Raw genomic sequence first — 18,594 nt, 5'->3', positions numbered from 1 at the left:
CAAGGATATGGGGAAAAGGTAATACTTACTCTAAGCTTGTGAGAGTGCAAACTTGTATAACCACTATGGAGATTAGTGTGGCAGTTCCTCAGGAAGTAAGAAATAGATCTACCTCAAGATCCAGCTATCCTACTCTTGGACAAGTGCCACCAAACTATAAAACTTACTTGCTCATCTATATTAATTGCTGTTCTATTCATAATAGGCAGAATTTGGTAATAGCCTGGATGTCCATCAACAAATGAACGGGGCAATGAGGTTGTGGTACATTTACACAGTGGAATATTATTCAGCTATTAAAAAGGAAATCATGATGTTTGTTGATAAATTTATGGAGCTAGTAAGAAATTTATCCTCAGTAAGTTAACCCAGACCCCAAAAGACAATTATTTTATGCATTCACTTATATGTAGATGGTAGCTTTTAACCATTGGTATATATATATATATATATATATATATATATATATATATATATATCCAACAAGGTTAGGTATAGGTATATAGCAAGAGACTAGCAAAAAAGAGAATATCTCTCAAGTAATGGGAAGGAGAATCTATAGTTATAGAGAGATTGGAAGAGGGAATAAGAGCATAAGTAATAAATGAGGAAGGAGAGAAAGAGAGTGTAAGAGAAGGAATATGAGGAGAGACAACTAACTCTGAGACATTTGTAAAGTCATACAGAAACCTATGAGCTTCTTAAATTTAAGGTTCTTTAAATATAAGCATGTCTGAAAAAAGTATAAATGGAGTCAGAAAATAATTGCAGAGACAATTCTGCAACTAGGCATCTTTCATTTACAAGTTAAATACCCAGTGTCAGGATTGGTTTACAGAGTTATTGGCTATAGGGGTCCAATGGATATCTCTAACAACTTGGGCAATTAGTTCCTTTCTACTAACTGAAGGTAAGACCCTATTTCTAAAGAGGATACTTATATATCTTAATGAATATAGTGGAGAGATATTGAGCTGGTGCTTAATTAGAGCCTCCATCCATTCTGACTAGTATTCCTTGAACCAGGAGGTAATTTGCACATTACCACAGGAGAAAACTAGTCATCACTCTACCTACATACTTTTCAATCTATGAAAATGACCTGCCTGCATGATAAAGTGGTACAAATTTTGCAGGTGTAACTATGCACTCTCTGATTGGATTTAAAGCCCACTCCAGAAGATGAAACCCATGCCCAACACTGCTTTGGTTGTCAAGAAACTCAGACTAGTTGTCCCTTGGGCCTAGGGGAAACCAAATACTGTTGTTCTGCTGAAGGAACATAGCAATACAATGACTCCTAATGATATTCTACTATACCTATAGATCAATGCCTCCCTCAACCATTATCAGAGAAGATTTCTCTTGTAACAGATGGGAACTAATACAGAGACCCACCACTAGACAAGGTACAGAGAATGAGAAAGTTTAGGACACTCAGTCCTGAATGGATTTTTTCATCAAACTTCTCTTCTCAAGGATCAGGGATCTATGTGGAAAGGGAACTGGAAAGATTGTAAGAGTAAGAGCAGATAGATGACTTCAAGGAAAGAGTGACTTCCAGACATAAAGGGACAAATGAACATAGGACTTCACAGAAACTTTGTAAAGGTCTTGTACAGATTTATCCTAATGTTGTCCCAGAGCTGAGAGGGGAAAGAGGACCTTAGCTCCCATTCCTAATAAGGTATCTCCAATTTACAACTACTTGCAAAAAAAAAATCATTTTCTCTAATGACGTCTGAATGGACCTATAAATCACACTTTGGGGTTAGTCCAATGCCCAATAGTAATGGTCAACGCAAAACAAACTGAGTATCACTTCTGTAGATTTTACTTGTTTTCTTTTTTAATCTCATATTGATTTATTTGGGCTTTAAAAATCTTACTGGTGCTTTGTGCATTATGGTTTCATGGTCTGTGTGTTTATGTTTTGTTTGTGTGTGTTTGTATGTCTATGTCTCTGTGTGCATGTTTCTTTTTTATTCTCTTTTTCTGGCATTATTTCTAAAGAGACAGAGAAAGAAGGTATAGAGGTATAGAGTTGAACAGCTGGGAAAGTGGGAAAGATCTGGGAAGAAAAATGAAACCAGAATATACTCTATGATAAAAAATTATTTTCAATAATAATAATATGGTTCAATTTTGCAGAATACTGATCTTCACTCAAAGGAGAAACAAGAGGTTTGTGAACCCCTGGCAAACAAAAATCAATTCCATATCAAATATATATATATATAATCTGAGGGGTTTCTGGCAGCCTGCTTTTGGGTTGCTTTGTGAAACTTTGCTGAAGACTTGGTTCTGACATATAACAGGAAAATTTTGCACTACATATATTATCATATCACAAGAAGCCAATGCACACTGACTGAAAATTTTATCTCATATTCCAGGTACTGTATGTTATGAACTGTAGTGCTTTTACTGCACATGCAAAGTTATCTTTGATAAGCTTTTTTTTTTTTTTTTTTGCACCCTGATAAACCTCTCTGCTGACATAGTAATCCAAATCAGACCAAATTAGAAAAAGCACCAATTTAATGGGTAAAGTGTTCCTGGGTGATTTTCTGGCCCCACAGAGAGGAAACGGGGACGAGAGATTGGAAAACCACGTTTCTGTTTTCTGAGTTGCAGTTTATATATCCTTTGGGAGTGGCCTTGTGCCTCTCTGGGAGAGGAGCTGTGTTTAGCGGGTTTTGAAAGGGTGGGTTCGAGGAAAGAGATGGGGGAGGAAATTTGAGGTAGATCTTCTACCAGAACATTCAGACTCTTTGGCTATATGGATGCCAGGGTGCCAGGGGTTGAGGTAGAGATCCCACTCAAACAATCTGTTCCTAAAAAAACACAAAGTTTTAATTTTAGGAAACAAGGTGCTTTAATATTTTATGCTACTATTCCTTATTTTATAAATATAAAATTAATAAACCTTTGAATTTTGTATGTTAGGATAGTTAATTTTAAAAATTACTATCTGAATTACTGGATTCAATTAAAAAATATGGAGTGAATTTCGGCCTGGGATTAGGACAAAATCTGTAACAGTTTTGAAATGTCTATAAATATTCTTCTGTCATTGTTTCTATGGTTTTCTCAGGATTGGTAGTAATGAAATATGAACAAACTCCAAAAATCTTTGAAGGTGCTCTGTATCATGAATAACAAATATCTGGCTAAAATTTAATTGTTTGTGTTAAAATAAACACATCCATGTAATTATCACGCCCCACACAAAAGAGTAATACTGGAAGCACCAATATTAAATGATAAATGTATTTGTATAAACACTATAGGATTGTCTAGGGATACAGACCAGATAATGTCCATGTATACTCTTATTCCTAGATGAAGCTTGGCAATATTTATTTAAGTACATACTCTCCTTAAATATGATGAATATACATACTTGTGTATTAATCCATCAAGCCAAGTATGACTCAGAAATTATTAAAGAAAATGATCATTCTTTGAAGTAGTCTTTGTTCCTGTTGACTTCTTGATTCATGATAAGATTAGGAAGAACAAATTTAGAAGTCCTCAGTCTGTTCACACAATTCCCAAAAATGCGTCAAGCAAAAACATGAACTTGCAATAAAAATATTCTAATTTATAATATCTAATTTATAATTATAATATAATATATAATAATATAACTTATAATATCTAAATATTTATGTTAATCCTTGTAGTTTACAAACCAACCCTCATTTTCATCTTTTTATACATATAAAGTTGTTTGTTGACTTGTTTGTGTATGTGTGGTATATGTGCTCACAACTAGAGGTGATAACATAGTGAAAATCTAAGAAATCCCTAAGCATGTACTTTCAGTTTTGAATTTTATGCCAGAGACAGAAAGTGGCTTAATGTTCACTGAAGCAAGGATGAGTCACAGAGACCAGATTTTCAGGATTTTTCTTTCTTATCCTTCTTTTGGAGTAATCATAGTTCCTTGAAACTGATAATACATGTGGTGCACAGTCCACAAACATTAAAAGGTTGAATTCCATGCAATGTAAAATTGGGTCTCAATAAACCTATTCCTTTCATATTTTAAGTATTAATATTTTCTTTTTTGTTTGTTTCTGTGGCTTTACTTTACTTTTTACTTAAATAACATTTTTTTTCATTTATTTTAAAGACCTCAGGTTCCCCTCCACCCTCTCCTGTCCATCCTCCCCACTTCCAATCTACTCCCCTCCCCTTCCACTCGTCCTCCATCTCCTTTCATAAAGGGGCAGGCCTCAAATGGGCTTGAACAAAGCATGTCACATCATGTTGAGGCAGGGCCAAAGTTCTTCCCTGGCATCAAGGCCAGGCAAGGTAATCCAACATGGGGAACAGATTCCAAAAGCCAGTTAAGCTCCAGGGACAGGTCCTGATCTCACTGATAGGAGCCTTATAAACAGTCCAAGCCACACAACTGTCACACATATGCAGAGGTCCTAGGTAGGTCTCATGAAGGCTCCCTTAGTGTTGGTCAAGAGTTCATAAGCTCCCACAAGCTCAGATCAGCTGTCTCTTGACTCCCCTGGCTCCTACAATCCTTCCTCTCTTTATTCAGCAAGATGCCCAGAGCACAGCCCAGTGCTTGGCTATGGATCTCTGCATCTGCTTTTATCAGTTACTGAATATAGTATTTCTGGTGACAATTAAGATAATCACCAATCTGATTACAGTAGTTTCAATAGATGACAAGTTCAGGCACCCTCTAAATTATTGCTAGGAGTCTTTTTTTTCCTGAGACAGGGGTTCTCTGTGTTGTTTTGGTGCCTGTCCTGGATCTTGCTCTGTAGACCAGGCTGGCCTTGAACTCACAGAGATCCGTCTGGCTCTGCCTCCCGAGTGCTGGGATTAAAGGTATGTGCCACCAACACCTGGCTTGCTAGGAGTCTTAACTGGGGTTATCCTTGTGGAATCCTGGGGCTTTTCATGGCACAAGGTTTCTCCCTCACCCCAAAATGGCCACCCCTATCAAGAAGTCTTTTTCTTTACTTTCCTCCTCTGTCCCATCCTCAAAATTCCTTCCATACCCAGCCCACCCAACCTGCTCCTTCAAGTTCCCATACCTCTATCCTCCCTCCTCTGTCCCTAGTTTACTCAGGGGATCTCTTCTATTTCCCCTTCCCAAAGAACTCCAAACATCCTTCTTATGATCTAGGCTCTCTGGAGCTGTGAATTGTAGCTGGGTTATTCTATAGTTTATTCCTAATATCCACTTAAGAGTGAGTACATGCCATGCTTGTTTTCTGTGTCTGAGTTAACTCACTCAGAGTGATATTTTTCTTGATCCATTTATTTGCATGAAAATTTTATGAGGTCATTTTTTTTTTACAGCCGAGTAACACTCCATTTTGTGAATATACATTTTCCTTATCCATTTTTTTTTTGGGGGGGGGTGAGGGGCATCTAGGTTTCCATGTCTGGCTATTGAGAATAATGCTGTTATGAACATAGTTGAGCAGGTGTCCTTGTGGTATGTTTGAGCATCCTTTTGGCATAGCTGGGTCCTGAGGGGGATTGATTTCCATTTTTCTGAGAAATGACCATACTGGTTTCCAAAGTAGCTCTGCAGCTTTGCTTTCTACCAGCATCCTTACTCCACATCCTCTCCAGCATAGGCCTTCATTAGTGTTTCTAATCTTAGCCATTCTGACAGGTGTAAGATGGTATCTCAGTTGTTTTGCTTTGCATTTCCCTGATGGCTAAGGATGTTGAACAATTCCTAAAATGTCTTCTGTTTTGAGATTCTTTTGTTGAAAATTTTCTGTCTAGATTTGTACCCGATTTTTAATTGGATGATTTAGTATTATGATGTCTAGTTTCTTACTTTTTTTATATATTTTGAATATCTGCCCTCTGTCAGATGTGGGGTTGGTGAAGATATTTTTCCATTATGTAGGCTTCCATTTTGTCTTATTTACTGTTTTCTTTGCCTTACAGAAGCTTTTCAGTTTCAGGAGGTCTCAATTATTAATTGTCAGTCTCAATGTCTGTGCTACTGGTGTTATATTCAGGAAGTAGTCACCTGTGCCAATGAGTTCAAGTCTATTTCCCCCTATCTCTTCTATCAGGCTCAGTGTAACTGGACTTATATTGAGGTCTTTGATCCAATTGAGGTATTGAGTTTTGTACAGGGCAATAGTTTTGGAACTATGTGCATTCTTCTATGTGATGACATCCAGTTATGCCAGCACTGATTAGTAAAGATTCTTTCTTTTTTCCCATTGTGTAATTTTGGCTTCTTTGTCAAGAAACAGGTATTCAGGGACATGTGGATTTATGTCAGGGTCTTTAATTTGGTTCTTGAACCACATATCTGTGTTTATGTCCAAATCAAACTGTATTACTATAGTTCTATAGTAGAACTTGAAGTGTGGGTTGATGATATCTCTAGGTGTTCCTTTATTGTACAGGATTGTTTTAACTATCCTGTTTTTTTTTCTTTTCCATATTAAGTTGAGTATTGTTCTTCTGAGATCTGTGAAGAATTGTATTGGGATTTTGGTGGAGATTACATTGAATTTGTAGATTGTTTTTTGGTAAAACTGCAGTTTTTACTATGTTAATCCTACCAATCAAGGAGAAAGGGAGATCTTCCTATTTTCTAATATATTCCTCAATTTCTTTCCTTACAGACTGAAATTTCTTGTCATACAGTTTTTTTTTTCACTTGTTTGGTTAGAGTTACCACAAGATATTTTATATTATTTGTAGTACTGTAAAATGGTGATGTTTCTCTGATTTTTTTCTCAGCCTGTTTATTATTTGTATATAGGAAGGCTACTGATTTTTCTGAGTTAATCGTGTATCCTGCCATATTACAGAGGGTGTTTGTCAGCTGTAGGAGTTCCCTGGTAGAATTATTAGGGTCACTGATGCATAATTATCATATCATCTGCAAATTGCAAAAATTTGACTTATTTCTTCCAAATTTGTATCCCCTTGATCTCTTTTTGTTGTCTTATTGCTTTAGCTAGCACAACTTGTAGTACTATATTGAATAGATAGGGAGAAAGTGGACAGCCTTGTCTTATTCCTAATTTTAATGGAATCGTTTAGAGTTTCTTTTTACTTACTTTGATGCCAGCTGTTGGCTTGCTGTATATTTCCTTTATTATGTTTAGGTATGTTGCTTGTATACCTGATCTCTCCAAAACTTTTACCATGAAGGGATGATGGGTTTTGTCAAAGGCTCTTCAGCATATAATGAAGTGATCATGTGTTTTTTATTTCAATTTGTTTATATGATGAATTAAAATGACAGATTTTTCTTTTATTGAACCATCCCTCCATCTCTGAGATGAAACCTACTTGGTTATGTTGTATGATTTTTTTTCAATGTATTCTTGGATTGAGTTGGTATTTTATTGAGTATTTTTGCATCAATACTTATGAGGGAGATTGGTTGTAATTCTCTTTCTTTGTTGCACCTTTTTGTGGTTTAGGCATTAGGGTAACTATAGCCTCATAGAAAGAATTTGGTAATGTTCCTTCTGTTTCTATTGTGTGGAACAATTTGAGTACTGTTGGTATTAGCTCTTCTGTGAAATCCTGTACTGAAACCATCTAACCCTTGGCTTTTTTTTTGTTTTTGTTTTTGTTTTGGTTAGGAGAGTTTTAATGACTGCTTCTATTTCATTAGTTGTCATAGATCTATTTAAGTTGTTTATCTGGTCTTGAATTAATTTTGGTATGTGGTACCTAAGAAGAAAATTATTCATTTCTCTTAGATTTCCTAATTTTGTGGAATACAGGTTTTTTCAAGTATGACCTGATGATTGTCTGCATTTCCTCAGTATCTGTTGTTACATCTCACTTTTCATTTCTGATTTTGTTAATTTGGATATTCTCTCTCTGCTTTTGGTTAGTTTGAATAAGTGTTTGTCTGTCTTATTGATTTTTTTTTTCAAAGAATCAACTTTTTGTTTCATTGTTTGCATTGTTCTCTTTGTTTCTATTTTGTTGATTTCAACACTGAGTTTGATTACTTCTTGCCATCTATTCTACCTGGGTGAGGTTTTTTTCTTCTTGTTATAGATCTTACAGGTGTGTTGTTAAGTCACTAGTGTGACATTTCTCCAAATTCTTTTCTTAGACACTTAGTACTATGAACTTTTCTCTTAGTACTGTTTTCATAGTGTCACATAAGTTTGGGTATGTTGTGCTTTCATTTTCATTGAATTCTAGGAAGTCTTTAAATTCTTTGTTTCTTCCTTGACCCACTGGTAATTCTGTTGAGAGATGGTTACTTCCCATGAATTTGTCAGCTTTCTGTAGTTAGTGTTGTTGTTAAATTCTAATGTTGTCCCATGGTGATCTAATAAGATACACAGGGTTATTCTGATTTTTTTGTATCTGTTGAGATTTGCTTTGTGACTGAGTATGTGGTCTGTTTTAGAGAAGGTTCCATGAGGTGCTGAGAAGAAGGTATAATCTTTTGTGTTTGGGTGAAATATTTTGTAAATACTTGTTAAGTTCATTTGAGTCATAAAATCTGTTAGTTCCTTACTTCTCTGTTAAGTTTTTGTCTGGCTGACATGTCCATTGGTGAGAGTAGGGTCTGAAAGTCTTCCTTTATTAATGTGTAGAGTATGATGTATGATTTTTGGGGGAGGGTGTTTTTTTGTATTAAGAAATATTTTATTCAGTTTCTATACCAACCCTCTCATCTCTCCTCCTGCTCTCCCCAAGATTCCCATCTTGCTCACCCTTCATCTCCTCCTCCAAAAAGGTAAGATGTCCCATGGGGAGTTAGCAAAGCCTGGTACATTCAGTTCAGCCAGGTCTAAGCCCCTTCCCTTCCATCAAGGCTGTGCATTACCATAGTAGTGAGCTCCAAAAATCCAGTTCATGCACCAGAAATAGATCATATTCCCACTTCCAGGGGCCCCTTCAGCCGACCAAACTATACAACTGTTTCATTTATGCAGAGGGCCTAGACCACTCCCATGGAGGCTCCACCATTGTTGGTCTAAGGTTCATGAGTTCCCACTAGATTGGTTCAGTTGTATCTGTTAAGTTTCCCTGTCCATGATCTTGATTCCCCTTGCTCATATAATCCCTCTTCTCTTCAACTGGACTTCTGAAGATCAATCAGCCTGGTGCTTGGGTACAGATCTTTGCATCTGTTTCCATAAGTTACTGGATGAAGGCTCTATAATGACAGGATATTCACCAATCTGATTGTTGAAGTAGGCCAACTTAGTTGCTAGTAGTCTAAACTGGGATCATCCTTGTGAATTCCTGGTAACTTCCCTAGCACCATGGTTTTTCCTATCCCCATCATGTCTCCCTATATCAAGACATCTCTTTCATTGCTCTCCCACTCTGTCCCTGTTTCAGTTCAACCATCCCATCCCCTTATGTTCTGATCTCTCACGACCTACTCTCTATTGCCCCCCTCACTCCCAGTTTACTCATGGAGATCTCATATATTTCCCTTTCCCAGGGTGATTCATATTTCCCTCATAGGGTCCTCGTTACATAGCTTCTTTAGAGCTGTGTTTTTAGTGCTGTTATCCTTTGCTGTGCATCTAGTAGCCTCTTATGAGTGAGTACATACCATGTTTGTCTTTCTGAATCTGGGTTACCTTACTCAGGATGATGTTTTCTAGTTCAATCCATTTGCCTGCAAATTTCTTGATGCCACTGGTTTTTACTGCTGAGTAGTACTCCACTGTGTATATGTACCACATTTTCTTTATCCATTTGTCAGTTAAGGGAATCTAGGTTGTTTTCAGGCTCTGGCTATTATGAATAATGCTGCTATGAACATAGTTGAGCATGTATCCTTGTGGTATGATTGAGGTATATGCCCAAGAGTGGTACCACTGGGGTCTTGAGGAAGATTTATTTCCAATTTTCTGAGAAACTGCCATATTGATTTCCAAAATGGCTGTACAAGTTTGCACTCCCACCAACAGTGGAGGAGTGTTTGCCTTGGTTCACATCCTCTCCAACATAAGCTGTCTTCAGTGTTTTTGATCTTAGCCATTCTGACAGGTATAAGATGGTATCTCAGAGTTGTTTTGATTTGCATTTCCCTGAGGACTAAGGATATTGAGAGATTCCTAAATGTCTTTTGGCCATTTGAGAATTCTCTGTTTAGCTCTGTAGCCCACTTTTTAATTGGATTGTTTGGTATTTTAATGTCATGTTTCTTGAGTTCTTTATATATTTTGGATATCAGCCCTTTGACAGATGTGGAGTTAGTGAAGATCTTTTTCTATTCTGTAGGCTGTCATTTTGTCTTATTTACCATGCCCTTTGCCTCACAAAGGCTTCTCAGATTCAGGAGGTACCATTTATTAATTGTTACTCTCAGTGTTCTGGTATTGGTGTTATAAATAAGAAGTGGTCTCCTATGCCAATATATTCAAGGCTAATTCCTGCCTTCTCATCTATCAGGTTTAGTGTAACTATGATGTTTGATTTAAGATATAGTACTGTTTCTTTTACAACTTGGGTGCCCTTGTATCTTAAAAATGATTATGGTCCAGCCTTAATAATCTTCTTCCTAGGGGTCCAGAAGAGAATTAATGAATGGCACAAATTATTATAAAAAAGAATCTAAGCTCTTTTGTCCATCTACTTTATTCTTCCGGGATAAAATTCTATCTACATAGCTTTGGTTCTATTCCCATGCCTATCTCCTTTCTTGCCTGATTCTTCTCTACCTTTATTTGCTCTCCCTTCTACCTAAGTTCTATCTTAATTCTCTCATCTTAATTCTGCCACATCTTGGTCTTTCTCATCTCATTTTACCAATCTCATTCTTCTCCATCTGGCTTTTCTTCATGTTTCATTTCATTCCTCTTGTTCTCCATCTAGTACTCTAGTCAAAATCCCCTCTTAGCTTCTGAGGTTTACAGTTATATACCCATGCAATAGTAGTCCTCTAGCTAAAGCAAGATCACCAGGCTTGAATTCTTACAGGGTCATAAAGGCATACAAAAATTTTCCTCAGGCAGGGACCATCAGGCTTTCTTTTACAAACCCAAAGGGAAAGTGGTAAAGTAGGAGGCCAGCTAAGAGATTAAAATGAACTAATATATCAGAAATACTGAATTTAAGTGCTTAAACTACATTTTTAGGTAGTTAGATAAATGTTAGGAGTCTATAATGTTAGTGTGAATATCAGTAAGACTGTATAAGAAAGGAGGTTCTGAGATGAATTTATCTTAATTCAGGAGATCATTTGGCCTTGGATGCTTGATAGCTATTTCAGATAAAATGTGCACTGTTAGTAGTTCTTGGAAGCATACATAGCATATAAGAAAATCATTGCAGGAATCAGCTAATATACATACAAAAATTAAACTATCACCAAGAATTCTTAAGCCATGGCTTGACCTACAGAAAAGTCCTTGACTTTTTTAAGTAATAGCTTTTGTGATAGTGGCTGAATTTCATTACATTTTCCTGTGGCTTGCAGCACTTGTATTTGGGGCATAAATGTTCAGAATTGAGGCTTAATATGTAGACAATCAGCCCCCACGCTTATTTACCACAGTAACTTTTGAGAAATGAAGAATAAAAGACTTAATTAGAAATACAGAGGGGAGAGAACACAGGATAGACTCACGTGGGCCTGAATCCTTATCCACAGGCCCAGAACTTTATTCCAAAGGTCTATTTATAACAATGCCAAGGGGTGGAGCAAAAGACCTCCCCTTGGTAATTACAGTCACCTGGTACCCAGGCCCATGGTCCAATCAACCTCTTGTGTACTCCTGCTGGGTACAGCCAATAGGAAACCTAGTGGGCTACAACAGGTCCCTCTTCTTTTTATTTAAAAAAAAACAAAAAAAACAAAAAAAAAACCTCTTGATGCAACTGCGTCAAACTTAACATAATAATTCTAGTATAAACAGAACAATACAAAATTATAATTCCTACTCTCAACCTTCCTACAAACCTACTCTCAACATACAAACCTACATTCAACAACAATTTCTTAATAGAACTATACAAAACATAACATTATTTCACTCAACTAACACAAAGTATTTTTTAAACGAAATACTGAGGAATATTAACTATCCCTTTTCTTTATATTTTAAATCTCAAGCCTAGTTAGAAAAACCTAAATTTCTCTATAAGCAGTTCCATTTTTCCATAAACACTTTATAAGTAATCACCATTGATAGAGTCTATATGCATAAGCAAATTAAAACTTGTCCCATTATAATGAAATCATAACTGTCCATTTCATTTCTTAAGTTCAAAATTATCAAAAAGCCTTCTGGTACCATTTCTAAAAGTTCCTCTGAACATTTGTAGTCAGGGCCTGGCTTGTCAGCTGCCCTTAAGTCTGTGTATAGCTGTCAGAGTTGTTAATGACTCTGAAGCAAACAGTTTCAAATACATTAAGTCCCAAAACTTTTCAGTTCAAGCAAGTCTCTTTTAAACTTTTGCTTTCAGTTACCGCTGCACTTTGCAGTCCGTAGCCTTCTGGAACTATTCTAAAGGCTAGAGAGCTTTACCTCATAGCCACATGGGCTCAAGGCTACTTCAGCTGCCATAAACTGAGACTTTAGCCTTCCCACAGCAACCCTGGCTTTGGAAGGAAAATCCATCTCCTGCACTGTTGACAGGCCAAGTGCTCAGCAAACTGGGTCCCAGAATCCTCCATACACTGTCCTGTTTTATGACGAATGTAGCCTCAGGGCAACTCCATGATTTCAGTCACATCTTGCTGCTGGGAGCTGCTGTCTCAGCAGTTCCCACAGCGTCTCAAGCTGGCTGTTCAGCCTAGAGTACAGTTCTCACCTCCACAGCTTCCTGCTGTCTCAGCTACTTATCTGGCACTGACATCATTGTGCTCTCGCCTCCGAAAGCAGTCTGGACTCTGCCATCTCTCCTGTTCACCACAGCTCTGGTCCGTGTGGTGTTCATCTTTCCCGAGGCAACACAAACTGCTGGGCTTTCTCCGCCATTTGCCTTTTTCTTGGTGTAACATCTCAAAAGGTTGCACAACCTTACTGTTCACCTTTCCCGCAGTGCAGCATCTCTGCAGGGCTTTCCAAATGTTGCTTTCTGTTAGCCTCTCTCATAGTTTATCTTCACAGCCTGCGGACCCTGGCAGCTAGTGCTGGCTCTTTCACTGGCGCTTGGTGTCTGCTGTTTGGGAAGCTATGATGCTTTATGGGTTTTAGCAGTAGACATTACTTTCTGCTGCTACTTTTTGAAGTTATCAGTTTCTGGAGCTGCTTTTTGCTATTATTGGTGGTTTCTGGAACTGCCAAGTCTGCTATGGATATTGTGTTTCCAGGTTGGGATAACCTACTCTTCATATCCTTAGCCCTAAAGCCTACATATTTTAAACCTACGTTTTTAAAAAACTAAATCCATGACCTATTTAAACCTATATTCTATAGGACTACTTTATCTATAGGTCTACTTTATAAACCTTGCCTAAGTCTTACTTACATCCTATAGGACTACTACATGTCTAAGGAAAGATTTCTTAACTATTATCACTTTACATATAACAGGACTAACTTAACATTAAAACAACATCTATAAGAAATTTCTTAACACCTAGACTTCTTATACTACCTTAGCCAATATATTTCTTATCTTATTTAAATCTACATTTATATAGATCTATTTAAATACCTAAAGATTTCTTAATACCTAGAAGATATTTAGAAAAGATAGCTAACATGGCCATTTATTACACAAATCATTTAGCCAGCCATGATATTATTCTAAAAGTTTTTGAGAGTTTGAAACAAAATTTGTCAATGGCTCTTTCAATGCTGGGATTTAATGAATACTGTCACTATGGAGTTGTAACATTTGTTGCTAGGGGTCTGTAACATTTTCAGAAAAGCTACACCCCAAAGTTGCCTTCCATGGGACTGAATTCTCTCAGCCATACAGGCATAGATGCACTCAGCAGCAAACAGTTCCTAATTAGAGGCTGTCCCTTTACCCAAATTTATAAAAGCTTCCCTGTGTCATAATTCAGACAAATGTTTCTGTTACAGCAGGACTTTCAGTTTGTTTCACTGAAAGCTTTGCTTCAGGCCGAGGCTTAAATTATTGTTTTGAACTACCATAAAGTTCTTAGCGAAAATTCTATGTGCAGCTATTAGACCATATAAGGCACTGTTTCAAACCTGCATTGATACTACATTTCCCAGAAAGCGTTTTGGATATGCTAGCAAACTTTCCGGTTCCCTTTACAGGGTTTTGGTTTTTTGTTGTTTTTTGTTTTTGTTTTGTTTTGTTTTGTTTTGTTTTTTTTAAACAGATTTTTCTTTCTTGAGCTTGCTTTAGGTTGCCTGTGCCACTGTTTAACAGGTATACATCTCTAATTAGATCTTTTTTCTGATCCATTTCCTAAGCAGTTCTGTGTCCATTTGTCTCAGCGCTCTGACTGAGGCTTATTGCTTAATGCAAAACCCTTAGGGCTTCACTGTGGGTCAGTGAGGCAACCTGAATGCATTTTCTTTCCCAGAAAGGTCTTTTCTCTGATTGAAAAGAAAACTTTAATCCTGGATAGCTCCCTGTGCTGTCCTGCAGGCTCCTTCCACAGCTAGTGTCCCTGACATGCAGCATAGCCACAGCCAGGAGGCTGGGCCTCAATGCTTTACCTAGCAGCCTGTCTCTGCAGAAGGATTTCTAACTGCTTTTTCTCCTGGATTGAAAAGACAGAGCTTAGAAGAGAGATTTTTGGGAACTTAAGTCCTGCCTCCTTCACTGAAGGGAGGATATTTCTGGCTTGAAAGAAGGACAGAACTTAGAGAGAGGTTTTGCTGTTCTAAGAGGTTTGTCACACTTGATATCCCATACTAATTCTCTCCAGGTGATTTTGTCTTTAACAGAAAGAAAACAGAGAAAAAGTTCTGAAAGGCTTTTTAGAGACAGATTAAGTTTTTCCCCAAAGAGAGAAAGTTTACCAAGCTTTCACAAAACTTCTGTTCTTTACACTTTTTGGCTTTATGGCCTGGAGGAAACTAATTCCGAGGGTAAGGTGTTGCACTGCTGATGGAGCAGAGGATTTTTGTTTCCATCTGTACCCGCTGAAGGGGAAATTTCTTTCCTCCACTGCTTTTTTAGCATTTTAGCTCTCCCCAGGCCAAAAGCTTCCATAGGAACCTTTTTTAAACACGATAAGCTCAAAGAAGAGCTTTTATCTGCACATAAAGCTCAAAGATTCTTCCCAGTTTGCATTCATAGCCCCGTTTCTGTCTAGTTGTTTATCTCTGTGCTAAATGTTCTTCCTAAAATTTCTACTTTACCCTAAGCTTTTTCTTTTCTATATTCCTACTAACTCTAAATTTCTTCCTGCACTATATTACCCATTCTACCTTCCTTATTTTTTATAGACAAAAGAGAGAGGGAGATAGAGAGTTGAGCCATCTCTCCAGCCCCCGAGAGTTATATTAGGTAGAGAGAAATTTATATAGAGAGAAATCTAACACTGCAGCCTCACAGTGTTTCACTGCCTACCTATATACACAAGAATAAAATACCATTGCCTTCATTTTCAATCCCTTATCAGCATGCCTGTGCTCACAACACCCTCTATACTCCTTTCACCAAGCCCAATGATAACTTTTTTGTTTTTATCTTTCTTTGTCCTGTTTCAGCACCATCTATAGAAGACCAGCCCCCACATTTATTTACCCCAATAACTCTTGAGAATGAGGGATAAGAGAGTGAATTAGAAATACAGAGGGGAGAGAAAACACAGGATAGACTCAAGTGGGCCTGAATCCTTATCCACTGGCCCAGAACTTTATTCCAAAGGTCTATTTATAACAATGCCAAGGGGTGGAGCAAAAGACCTCCCCCTTGCTAGTACAGTCACCTGGTACCCAGGCCCATGGTCCAATCAACCTTCCATGCAGTCCTCCTGCTGGGTACAGCCACTAGGAAACCTAGTGGGCTACATTAATATTGATGGATTTTTCCTGTGATTAATATAAAATATCGATCTTCTTTTCTGATTAACTTTAGTTTGAGGTTGATTTTGTTAGGTATTAGAATAGCAATGTCAGTTTGTTTCTTTTGTTTGTGTGATTGTAAAATCTTTTTCTAACCCATTACCTTGTAGTTATGCCTGTCTTTGAAGTTCAGGTGTGTTTCTTGTATGCAGCAGAAAGATTGATCCTGCTTTTTTTTTTGTTTTGTTTTGTTTTTGTTTTTTTTTTTTTGTTTTTTTGAGACAGGGTTTCTCTGTGTAGCTTTGCACCTCTCCTGGAACTCGCTTTGGAGACCAGGCTGGCCTCAAACTCACAGAGATCTGTCTGCCTCTGCCTCCGGAGTGCTGGGATTAAAGTCATGCACCACTACCGCCCGGCTGATCCTGCTTTTCTAATCATTATGTTAGCCTTTGTCTTTTTATTGGTAAATTGAATCCATTGATATTTAGAGACATTAATGACCAGTGGTTGTAAAACTGTTATTTTTGTGGTTTTGGTGGTGGTTGTGGTAGTATGTGTGTGTTTTCCTTCTTTGGGTTTTGCTGGTCTGAGATTATCTATTCCATGTGTTTTCATGGGTGCAGCTAAATTCCTTTGGTTAGAGTATTCCTACTAGTACTTTCTATGTGGCTGGATTTGTGGGTAGATTTGTTTAAGTCTGGTTTTGTTATGGAATATCTTTTTTTCCATCTATGGTGACTCAAAGTTTTGCTAGGTATAGCAGTATAGCCTAGCATCTGTGGTCTCTTATTTTCTTCAAATTGTCTGTCTTAGACCTTCTGTATTTTAGAATATCTGTTGAGAAATTGGATGTAATTTCAATAGGTCTGCTTTTATATGCTACTTGACCTTTTTCCTTTGAATCTCTTAATATTCTTTCTTTATTCTGTATGCTTGGTGTTTTGAGTACTGTGTGGCAAGGGAACATTTTTTGGTCCAATCTATTTGGTGTTCTGTAAGCTTCTTGTATCTTCATAGGCATATCCTTCTTTAGTCTGGGATAGTTTTCTTCTAATTTTATTGAATATATTTTCTGTGCTTTTGAGCTGTAATTCTTCTCCTACGTCTATGCCTATTATTCTTAGGTTTGATCTTCTCATGGTGTCCCAGATTTCCTGGATGGTTTGTATTAAGAATTTTTTGGATTTAACACTTTCTTTGGGCAATGAATCTCTTCTATCATATCTTCAGTGTCTGAGATTCTTTCATCTCTTGTATTCTGTTAGTGATGCTTGCATCTGTAGTTCCTGTTTGTTTACTCAACTTCTTCATTTCCAGAATTCCCTTGGCATGTGTTTTCCTCATTGCCTCTATGTAGCAGGGTCCTTGCTATTGTTCCCTTTGGGGGCGGGGGCCAAGTAGGCGCAGAGTCAAACCACACAGACTCCAGGAGAATGTCGAAACAACAAGCTCAGTTTATTTAGGAAGAGGCAAGCTTTATATACCCTCCACCCCACCCTTGGGCGAGGTCTGATGAATATACATCTGTTAGTGTGACATGGCTGTCTCTCATTGGTCCGGGTCATCTCCCGATCATGTTTCAGCTGCTGTTGCTAATACCATCAGGCAGTCCCAGGCTGGCTCTCAGAAAGTATCTTTTTTACTTGTTTGGGCCATCTGACCCTCAAGCCCGTTAGGGATAAGTCATCCCAAACCTCTATTTCAATGTTCAAGTCTTGAGCTATTTGCCTTATCTGTTTTTCTCTTTTCTTTCTTTTATTTTGGGAGGGGGTGGTGATGGTGGCAAGGCTTTCTTTAAGGGATTTATTGATTTCTTTCAGTTTTTTATTGTATTTTCCTCAATATCTTTAAGGGAACTCTTCATTTCCTCTATGAGGGCCTCTATCATCTTCATAAAGTTATTTTTAAGGTCATTTTCTTCCGTGTCATCTGAAATGGGATGTTTAACTCTTGCTGTTGTAGAACCACTAGGTTCTGGTGGTACCATATTGCCCTTTAGGCTGTTGCATGTATTCTTACACTGTCCTTTATGCATCTAGGTAAAGGGATAGCTATAGACACAGGTGTTGATTCTTGTGATGTCTTTGTTAAATGGTTCTTTTGTTACTTTATTACTCTTCTTTTGTTTTCTTTTGGCTTGAATGGCCTAGGGTTCTGGTGGTTGGCTGGTCCACAGGTACACAGTGTTGTCTCAGCTGCAGTCTATGGGGTATGGGTCCATAAGTGCAGCAGATCCGTATCCTACAGTTATTCTGGCTTGGGTAGGTTTACTTGTGCCTTTGGAGTCTATTCTTCCTACTGGTGTGGTTCCTCCAGGTTTAAGTAGTATTTTGCCTATTAGGGCTGAGGGTGATGTGGTAAAATGTTGAACAAGAGGTGGATGATGGGGTCAGTGGGTTTGGGTGACAGAATGGGTTGTGTAACACATATCTTAAAAGGTTTTATTAATAGAAAACATGGAGCTAGATATTGGGGTGAAAGATCAGAGAAACAGAACAAGCTACAGCCAACCTTACCTCACCAACTCCTCAGCTGATGCTGTTTCCATGATTCCTCAGACTGAAAGCTTCTGAGTCCTCATCCCTGAAGGTCTCAGTTGAATTGCTGCTTAGTTCCTGTCTCCTCATGCCTCATATACCATTCTCCACCCAACCATGACACTTTCTGGCATTAAAGGTGTGTGTCCTTCCCA

General features: G+C 37.8%; 1 protein-coding gene across 10 annotated transcripts in view; it reads left to right on the top strand.

Moving 5' to 3' along the window:
* Window positions 1-18,594, top strand: part of Sntg1 (syntrophin gamma 1) — a 925,417-nt gene that overhangs the window by 336,682 nt on the left and 570,141 nt on the right. The window lies entirely within an intron of this gene.

Source organism: Peromyscus maniculatus, chromosome 2 (assembly GCF_049852395.1).
Source record: "Peromyscus maniculatus bairdii isolate BWxNUB_F1_BW_parent chromosome 2, HU_Pman_BW_mat_3.1, whole genome shotgun sequence".
NCBI classification, from domain to species: domain Eukaryota; kingdom Metazoa; phylum Chordata; class Mammalia; order Rodentia; family Cricetidae; genus Peromyscus; species Peromyscus maniculatus.
This window is presented reverse-complemented; position numbering and strand designations above follow the sequence as displayed.